General features: G+C 35.3%; 2 long non-coding RNA genes across 2 annotated transcripts; one reads left to right on the top strand and one right to left on the bottom strand.

The window, feature by feature from the left end:
• The first annotated feature begins 1,239 nt into the window (after positions 1-1,239).
• Positions 1,240-1,764, top strand: LOC148275755 (uncharacterized). Its single transcript, XR_015823948.1, has 2 exons — positions 1,240-1,377; positions 1,565-1,764. It is a non-coding gene; the product is annotated as an uncharacterized LOC148275755 (long non-coding RNA).
• A 2,544-nt stretch (positions 1,765-4,308) lies between these two features.
• LOC148275754 (uncharacterized) lies at positions 4,309-6,274 on the bottom strand. Its single transcript, XR_015823947.1, has 3 exons — positions 6,082-6,274; positions 5,560-5,756; positions 4,309-5,299 (listed from the first exon to the last, which is right to left on the bottom strand). It is a non-coding gene; the product is annotated as an uncharacterized LOC148275754 (long non-coding RNA).
• Between the last annotated feature and the right edge of the window lie 2,167 nt (positions 6,275-8,441).

The following is an 8,441-nucleotide window of genomic DNA, read 5'->3' as shown; positions in this document are numbered from 1 at the left end:
GGAAAATCGACAATTTTATTTTTGATTGAACGTACACTCCACGTACCGACTGAAAGAGGACAAGGTGTATTTGAGTTTTTCTTTATTTTTAAGCCGAGACTTTCGAATTGCTTATATTATTTTCTAGAAGACCAGGATTTAGTTATGAGTCCGTGCAATATTTTGTACAGCTTTTTAGTAGAACTGTTGCGTTGGTTTCCCACTCCCGTTGCATCGTTGATTGCTTTCAAGGTGAGCTGAAAGACTAAGGACTTCTGATTTTTGCTGTAAAGGAAAGATTTTTCCAATTCATCGGAAATGAGTTTACTTACTGTTATAAAGTTAAACACTATTACATTTACCACATCAGGGTGTGGACACAACAAACCTCCCCGATCTAAGTTTCTAATGAGCCAAACATTACTGTGATCTTCTAATTCTTTATCAAAAACAATATTTTTAGAACAGTTTTCGCATTTTAATTTAGTCATTTCTGCTCATGCACAATATCCCGAAATGTATGTTAAAACTGGCAGAACATCCTCTACATTTAAAAAATCTAATTCCGAATATTCTAAATTAAAAATATCTACGTTATTTTCTAGATTTTCACTAAAAACATTTTCAATTGAGTAATAATCATCGAACTCCACAGCTACTGATCCATAATTTGACAAATTGAGAGTTAATTTTGGGAGATAATTTTGAAATGGAAGTTTGATTTCAACTTCATATAGCTGTCGTAATGATATTAAATACCGACTGCCTGCTAACGTTCTATATCGTCCGAATCTATCAGTTTGAATTTTACCAGTGAGAACGTAATGATATTTCAATTCCTTAGTGCAATATTTTGTTAATTCTATAATACAACGAGTCGTATGTGAAAGAGCTAAATGGGCTCCATGCAGAATTTTTTTTTTTTATCTCAAAAAAAAGAGGGGAAAAAAAGAGAAACACGAGTGCGCTTTTTTTTTTTTTTTTTTTACTTTTAAGCAAAGTACTACGGTTTTAAATTTAAAAAATTTGATTTCGCGCTAAAACGGCAACTTTTGCCGATTTTTGTTGTGTGACGTCATTTATCGCGTGTACGAATCTGTATCTGTCAAAACAGAACTAATTGCTTGCGAGTTGTTGAGTTTAGTCGAGTTGTTTTTATTTTAATTGCCGTGATATTAACATTAAAGCTTATTGTGTTGCAATTATCGAACGATGGCTGGGTACAAATACTGTTCAGTTCCTAGATGTGTTAATACGACACATACAACACCGGGAAAGAAGTTTGTCACTATTCCACGAGATGCTAAACTGAGAAAAAAATGGTTTGTGGCGATGAAGAGACAGTTTGACAAAATCAGCTGTAAATCCGGAATTTACTGTTGCGAGGATCATTTCAACGTAAGTTCAAATTTATATTTTACACATTCTATACTTCTATTTATTGATTGATAATACATTATATGTACATATTAAATATTATTTGTCAAATAAATACAATATATTGTAATAAAAGCATAAACTTATTTTGATGGTTAGCCATTTCGTGATGTAAGTATTCTAATTATGTTAAATGTTATTTTCACAGCTTGAAGAAGATGCTGATAATTTTACCAGATTCAAGCTTATGGGAGGAAGGGTGTCCTTAAAAAAAAATGTTGTTCCACACATTTTCGAGTGTCAAAAGAAAAACATCAAATTTTTACGACAAACGGGACACAGAAGAAGCCATTTAGGAACTCTTGAAAGAACAATGACGTCTGAAGTTCCGGAGGAAGAACAACCCTGTACATCTTCATCTATAAATGTTGCAACGGAGGCAGTTGAACTCGAATTCGCTTCTTCATCCCCCACAGTTGAAAAAGCTAGTAAAATGACTCAAGCAAGTTTAAGGTCAAATAAAGTCATTGTTCGCAGCAAGGGAACATCAACTGACGCCACGTTTCTAACGGTGACAAGAGCTACATCTCCTATTATTTTTCCTACACCTAAAGATCTTACCATAAGCTATGATTCAGTTATGCCAGATAATGATGATGAAATACTAGAATGGAAAAGTACTTCCGATGACCAGGACTTTGTACCTCATGACGATACTTCTGACGATAATGCTGATGCTTTTGAAATTCAAAAATATAATGTTATTTTACGACAGGCTACTGTAATGGGTATTGAAAGAAATTATCGACTTTGTCTTGGCATACCAGATGATATGGCATATATTTTAACACTTCTGTGCAAAAAAGTATGTGACTCGCGCCTGAATATTTTAATAACATTTAAAAAAATCAGATTGGATGAATCAAATGCAATTCTTGGAATGCAATTTGGATTGTCAGAACCAACTGTAAGCAGGATCTTCAGGAAGACGGTAAAGCTAGTAGCGATCTGTCTGCAGGAGCTAATATTTTGGCCAGACCAATATACCGTTCGGCTTCATTTGCCTTTGCCCTTTATTGCAAGATACAGTAAAGTCCAAGCTATCATTGATTGTTTGGAAATACAAATCGATAAGCCTTCAAACCCCATTAGACAAGCCACGACATGGTCAGATTACAAAAAATGCAATACCATCAAATACCTTGTCTCTTGTACACCGTGCGGACACATCAATTTTATTTCAAAAGGATATGGTGGACGAACCAGTGACACAAAGATTTTCGAGGTTTGCAGATTTTTAGATAATTTGAAACCTGGTATGGATGTGATGGCAGACCGAGGTTTTAAAAACATTGCTCATTTACTCGAGTTAAAACAATGCAAGTTAATTCGTCCACCAAGTGTGAGCGCGGACATTCCTCTATCTTGTGACAAGGTCAAGGAGGCTAAAAGGGTGGCTGCGTTACGAATCAACGTTGAACGTGCAATCAGTCGGATAAGGGAATTTAAAATGTTGGCAATGCACGCATGCATCGATATTAATTATGTTGGCCTCTTAGATTATATTATTAATATTGCTTGTGGGTTAATAAACCTTCAGGAGCCACTGGTTAAAATTTAATAACTATGAAAATAACAATAATTACTTAATACTGACTTAAGCATTTTTTTATTAACAATTTTTTCGTTTACATTTAGTACATTTTTTATTACATAATATATTTGTAACTTTACAGCTTTACATGAAAACTAAAAAATCCCACATAGGCACAATAAGTGTAGAGGCACAATAAGTGTAGATGCATAATATGTAAATATATTTAAAAGAAAATAAAACATGAGTAATAATTTTATGTTACATTCAAGTTGTTTTTTTTAATTTTTAATTTGAGTAAGAGTAGAGAATCTGAAAACAAGAAATAGAACAAAAAAATATTAAATGAAAGTTGATAATTAAATTAGGAAAAAATACAAGAGAAAATTAAAAGTTTATCGGGAAAAGAAAACATTGACATTTATATTTTTGACCTAATTTATAAAGGAATCATTAGTAGAAGAGAGGCTTAAATTACCATTTTCTCTTGTGTCTAAAAAGTATGATTTATACAGTTTAAGGGCAAGGACATTTGCACGACTCTGTCCTAGTGTTGATTTACAAAACGGTATCTCCAGCACTTGATTCCTTCTGCATTCTCAGTAATCTTTTTAAAAATCATCAATGACTATGCTAAACCGGTTTCTATTTCTTTATTTTTTTTGGCCATCACTATTTTACAATATAAATGTAAAGATTATTTGAACATTAAAAGTTTTGTTAACCTAATATTACCCTCAACTTGTAAATAAATGCTTAACAAAACAAACAAATGTTTTTTATATCTCAACAGAGTTAAAGAAGCATGGAATGGAGTATTTATAGAAGGAAATGTGTGTTCGTGTGCACTTGACGTATTACAACGTGCAAGTGCTGTAAATAAAAACAATATGGCCATTTGTGTGTACAATATATATATTTTTTATTTATTCATAATTATAATACAGTAATGTATTATATTCCCAGGAGTTACAAACAACTCAATTTGGGACTTGAATAATATATAACATTTTTTTGGATAAAAAATATTTACAACCAAGAAACAAAGCAAGTTTAAACTTATAACTAAATATATCAAAACAAAATCTATCACTAAACATATCAACACATAATTGTAACTAAAATATCAACGTGCAATTATTATACTAAATATATCAACAATTATATTTTTTAAAAATCCAAGTAGAAAAAAAAAACAAAGTACTATACAGAATAAAACAAATAAATAAAAAAAACCCTTTCAAGAATAGAGGAAATGGTGAATCTAAGACTAAAGAGGTAAATTAGGTTCGTTAACAAGGCTACGAAGGTAATGCAACTATCAAAATCAACAATATGTATTTATAAAGTATAAAACAGAATAAGTAAGTAATAAAAAAACATGAATTTATTTGAGTTTATTATAAATTGCTAAATTCCAAAACACTGTACACTTTTCAATTAAATCTAAGCAATACTCCTTATTTATATTTATAAACAAATGTGTAACATTCTTAGATTCCTCGAAATCAGGATGTGCTACACAGTACAGAGCTTTTATTTTGTTAGAAAAAAACATTTCTAGCTGGACCTGAGCCATATACTTTTCAGAGGGATTTCCGTCTGTAAAATATGTTTGAAAAGTGGCATCAGATACAGGGCATTTCACCTCAACAATATACTCTTCGTACAGCGCATCTGGAGATGCTCCAAATATGGGGTATTCAGGAGACAAAAAAATGCCACACTTTCTAAACTTTACATTTAGTTTTCTTTGCATTTCTTTTAAAACTAAGGACTCTAAGGACCTGCCGCGTAATAACGCCGCAGTTGCTTTCAACTTGGCTCCCAACAATTTCTCACAGAGAGAACCATCACTTGTCTGGCACCTTGACACAGCATAAGCGTTGGAAGCAGTGATTCGAGCAAAACGCAGTCTATGCCACAAAGGTATATCGTTTTGCTCAACAGTTAAGCGTTCAGCAGCTCTGCAGATAGGCATCTTCATTTGACCCTGACAATATTTTAAAAAATCTTTTGGGAGAAAATTACTTTGTTCTTTTTGAAATTGACACATTAAAACATGCAAAGATAACCTATCTACATCAGTATGTTGGGTAAAAAGACGCATTCGTCTTGAAGTACCATCACCCAACTGGTTGCTGGCATCGACTACAGCTGCCAAAAACGAGCCATCTCCTGATGGCAAATCCTCGTGGTTTCCAAATTCCTTGGCCATAACGAAAGGAATCGTGGTGCCGATACCTGCCATTATCGGACGCTTCCAATAACAGGCTACTGAAGTAGGGCTGGGCTCAATGCTGCGTCGATATAGCCAATATATAAATGCTACTGAGTGTTTGCATCCTCCTGTAATATAAATGTTATTTTACAGTTATTTATAAACATGACATCGTCCTATCTAGCACTTGCTCAATACACACTAATAATTTGACAGATTAAAAAAATATGTGCGACGCGATTAATTTAACAATAAAATTTTTCTTCCTTCTGCAAATTTATACAAAAAGAACATGCAATGCAGTACGTTTTTTTCTTTTTTTTAAATAAATAAGACGCTTCCGATGTCAACTATTCATCGACAATAATGCGTCTACTACCATGCTTACCTTGAGAAGCCGCACAGTCTTCACATTGGCACGATATTATTTTATTATTTGCCTCATCAATGACGCTGATAACTGAGTATGCCTTCTTCCGAATTTTATGCTCTGGTGTAACCCGGCATTTTACAGTGCACACATTTTTATTTCTTTTGATCTGGACATATCCAATAGCGTTGTCCGCATATTCAGCTCTCGAAGACCTGCAAATAAATAGTGTATTTACAATTTTGTCCCTTCTGTGCTTGGTTACAGTTTTTAAGACAATAATTAATCAGACATAAAACAGTCAGTATTTTAATTCTAAAGTGTTTATTAAGAACTAATTAAGTCCATTAAAATACTCATGACAGAACAAAGGAGGTTATGTATGGAAAAAATAGTATCCAAGTATATTTACACCATTTCTGGCGATAAGTTGTATCACTGCTGAATATAAAATACGTCTTTAACATATTAAAAACTCAATATCAAAGAAAGGTGACAGTTTTAAGTAATATATTATAGTTAAACATTTTTGAAACTCACCTGTCAACTTTCACTCCCCTCATTTCGGCGCTGCAAAAGTTTGTATTTTCGGAAAAAAACAACATTAACATGGATTCATTTACATGAGGAATGTTATCCGATTGTCCTTTAATAAAATTATCTTCCGTCATTTCGTTAAAATTGCGAATAAAGCGTTAAACAAACCGTCGCCACCAAAAACACCAGCGGAAATGAATGACAGCGTTGTCGAACAAGATAAATGACGTCACAAACACGACAACCAATCACGATGCGTTCGAAATCCATTCGCCAGAAATCAATATTTAAAACGAAAATTTTAATTAAAAACGGCTAAAAAATAAAATTAGACTTGAAAATAAATAAATAGTTTTTAATTTTCTTCCAGGATCATCAATTACTTTCATCTTTTCTAACATATGCATGGAGCCCATTGTCCAACCAACATAAAAACAATACCAAAATTAATTAATATTAAGTTATCCCTTGGGCGGACACCCTCGAGAGGAGTTTTTACAGCCACAACTCGCCACCATTTACAAATTAAATTAATGAATTCAGCCGTTGACTTTGCATTTTTTATATTACATTCATTCTCTAAGGCGATCAATCTTTGTGCTACATTTGCATTAAAAACGTTGAGGGCTAATTTGACATTCTGTCTTTCTAAACTTGAAGGATATAAAGATTTTAAATTTAGCCCATAAGAGAACTTTACAAGTTGTTTATGTTCATGATTATGCACTTTTTTAAGGGCGGAAAAGGCTGCTACACTCTTGAAATTGATTGGGTTTTCAAAACTCGGAAAATGAATGGATCAGTCATCATCTTTTTGATTGGTCCAATTGTTTCGGATGCATTTTAATATGTGCACTGTATCGAACAAAAAAAATAGTGGCTTGTGTGAATGGACAGGATTTCGATAAACAATACTGAAATGTGACATACAAGATTTATTTATAGGATTGTCAGGATGATCAGTTACGATGCACAAAACATTAAAACCTTGACAACCTCGAAAAAGTTAAACTAAAAAATATATAAAATAAAAATAAAAATTAGAGTTTGAAAAAAATCATTAAGAGAGTGAGAGATGTTTGGTTTTGTCGGGCGCCAGTTATTCGTACAGAATAACAATTAGATTAAGTTGCATTCAGTTTAATTATATCAATGTGGAGGGGTAAGAGAAGAATAAAGATAAGTGAGGAAATAAAATGTATTTAAAATAAATTATAAACAGTACCTAACCTACCTTAGAATAAGCCTTAACCTACTTAAACAATAAACTTAAAATTAACCTTACGCCCTGATGCTACGCGCGGCGTGGTGACGCGAAGGCGGCGTGGGTCCTTGGCGTGCGGCGTGGGCACAGGACGCGATGGGGGCGGCGGCATCTGGCTGCGGCGACAGGGGTAGCTGGGACGGCGGCGTCCAGCTGCGGTGAGGTGTGCGGCGAGGACGGCTCGTCATGAGCGGCGGCGTGGCTTCTTGTCCCATGGCGGGGCATGAAAAGTGACGTCGGGTGCGTGGAGGGACGCACGATGTGGGCGGCTCGTCATGGGCGCAGCGGCGTGGGCTGTGTCACCGTGGTGCGGCGACGTGAGCGCGTGGGTTGCGTCGTAGGCGGCAGCGTTGAGGCTGCGGCGTCAGGGCTGGTTAACCAGCGTGGTGGCTTCTCTCCTGGGCTGCTGACTGGGCCACGGGGATGGCAAGGCACCCGCCCGTGACCCTCGAGGACAACTGACGCAGGAGAAGAGAGTCCGGAGAGACAGTTCGGCGAAGAGAGTTCGGCTAGCGGGTCCGCCGAAGAGAGAGAGCCCGTAGAAGAGAGTCCGGGAAGCGGGCGTCACGGTTTTTATCATCTTTTAGACGTCCCCCCTTCCCAGTTGGTCTCGTCGCTCTGATTGGCGGGCGCACGCTTCGGTTGGGGCGGTCTTCCTTTCCCGCCAAATTCCTTCTTTCCCGCCAAATGATGTTCTTAAAATCTAACTTATTCTACTAAACTTAAATATAAAATTAACCTAGTCTTATAATTAACTTATGATAACAATCGGAATAATCGGCGAGCGTGCACGAGAATATGTATGAAGATAGAGGAAGCGAAGTCTATATGCCGAGATAGAGTGACGTGGCGTTCCATCCTCTCTACCTACTTTTACGGGAAACGGCGTGGTTATCGTTATATTTGTTATAAAGACATGGGAATATATAAATATGTTCATGTAAATAAAGTAATTTGGATTTCATGGATTTTAAAATATAAATATTATTTGAAACTATTATTATTCGCATTTTTAAAAGTGTCCTGAGCTTCACAAATATTGACATGTGGCCGGTTATTGGAGGTACCTTCTCAGCAAGAACAATAGGCTCCCGATTGC

This window comes from Micrasema longulum, unplaced genomic scaffold, assembly GCF_059751315.1.
Source record: "Micrasema longulum isolate JH-2025_06_02 unplaced genomic scaffold, ASM5975131v1 h1tg001345l, whole genome shotgun sequence".
Classification (NCBI taxonomy): Eukaryota; Metazoa; Arthropoda; class Insecta; order Trichoptera; family Brachycentridae; genus Micrasema; species Micrasema longulum.
The sequence above is the reverse complement of the archived record's forward strand: the minus strand, read 5'-3'. Positions and strand labels throughout refer to the sequence as shown.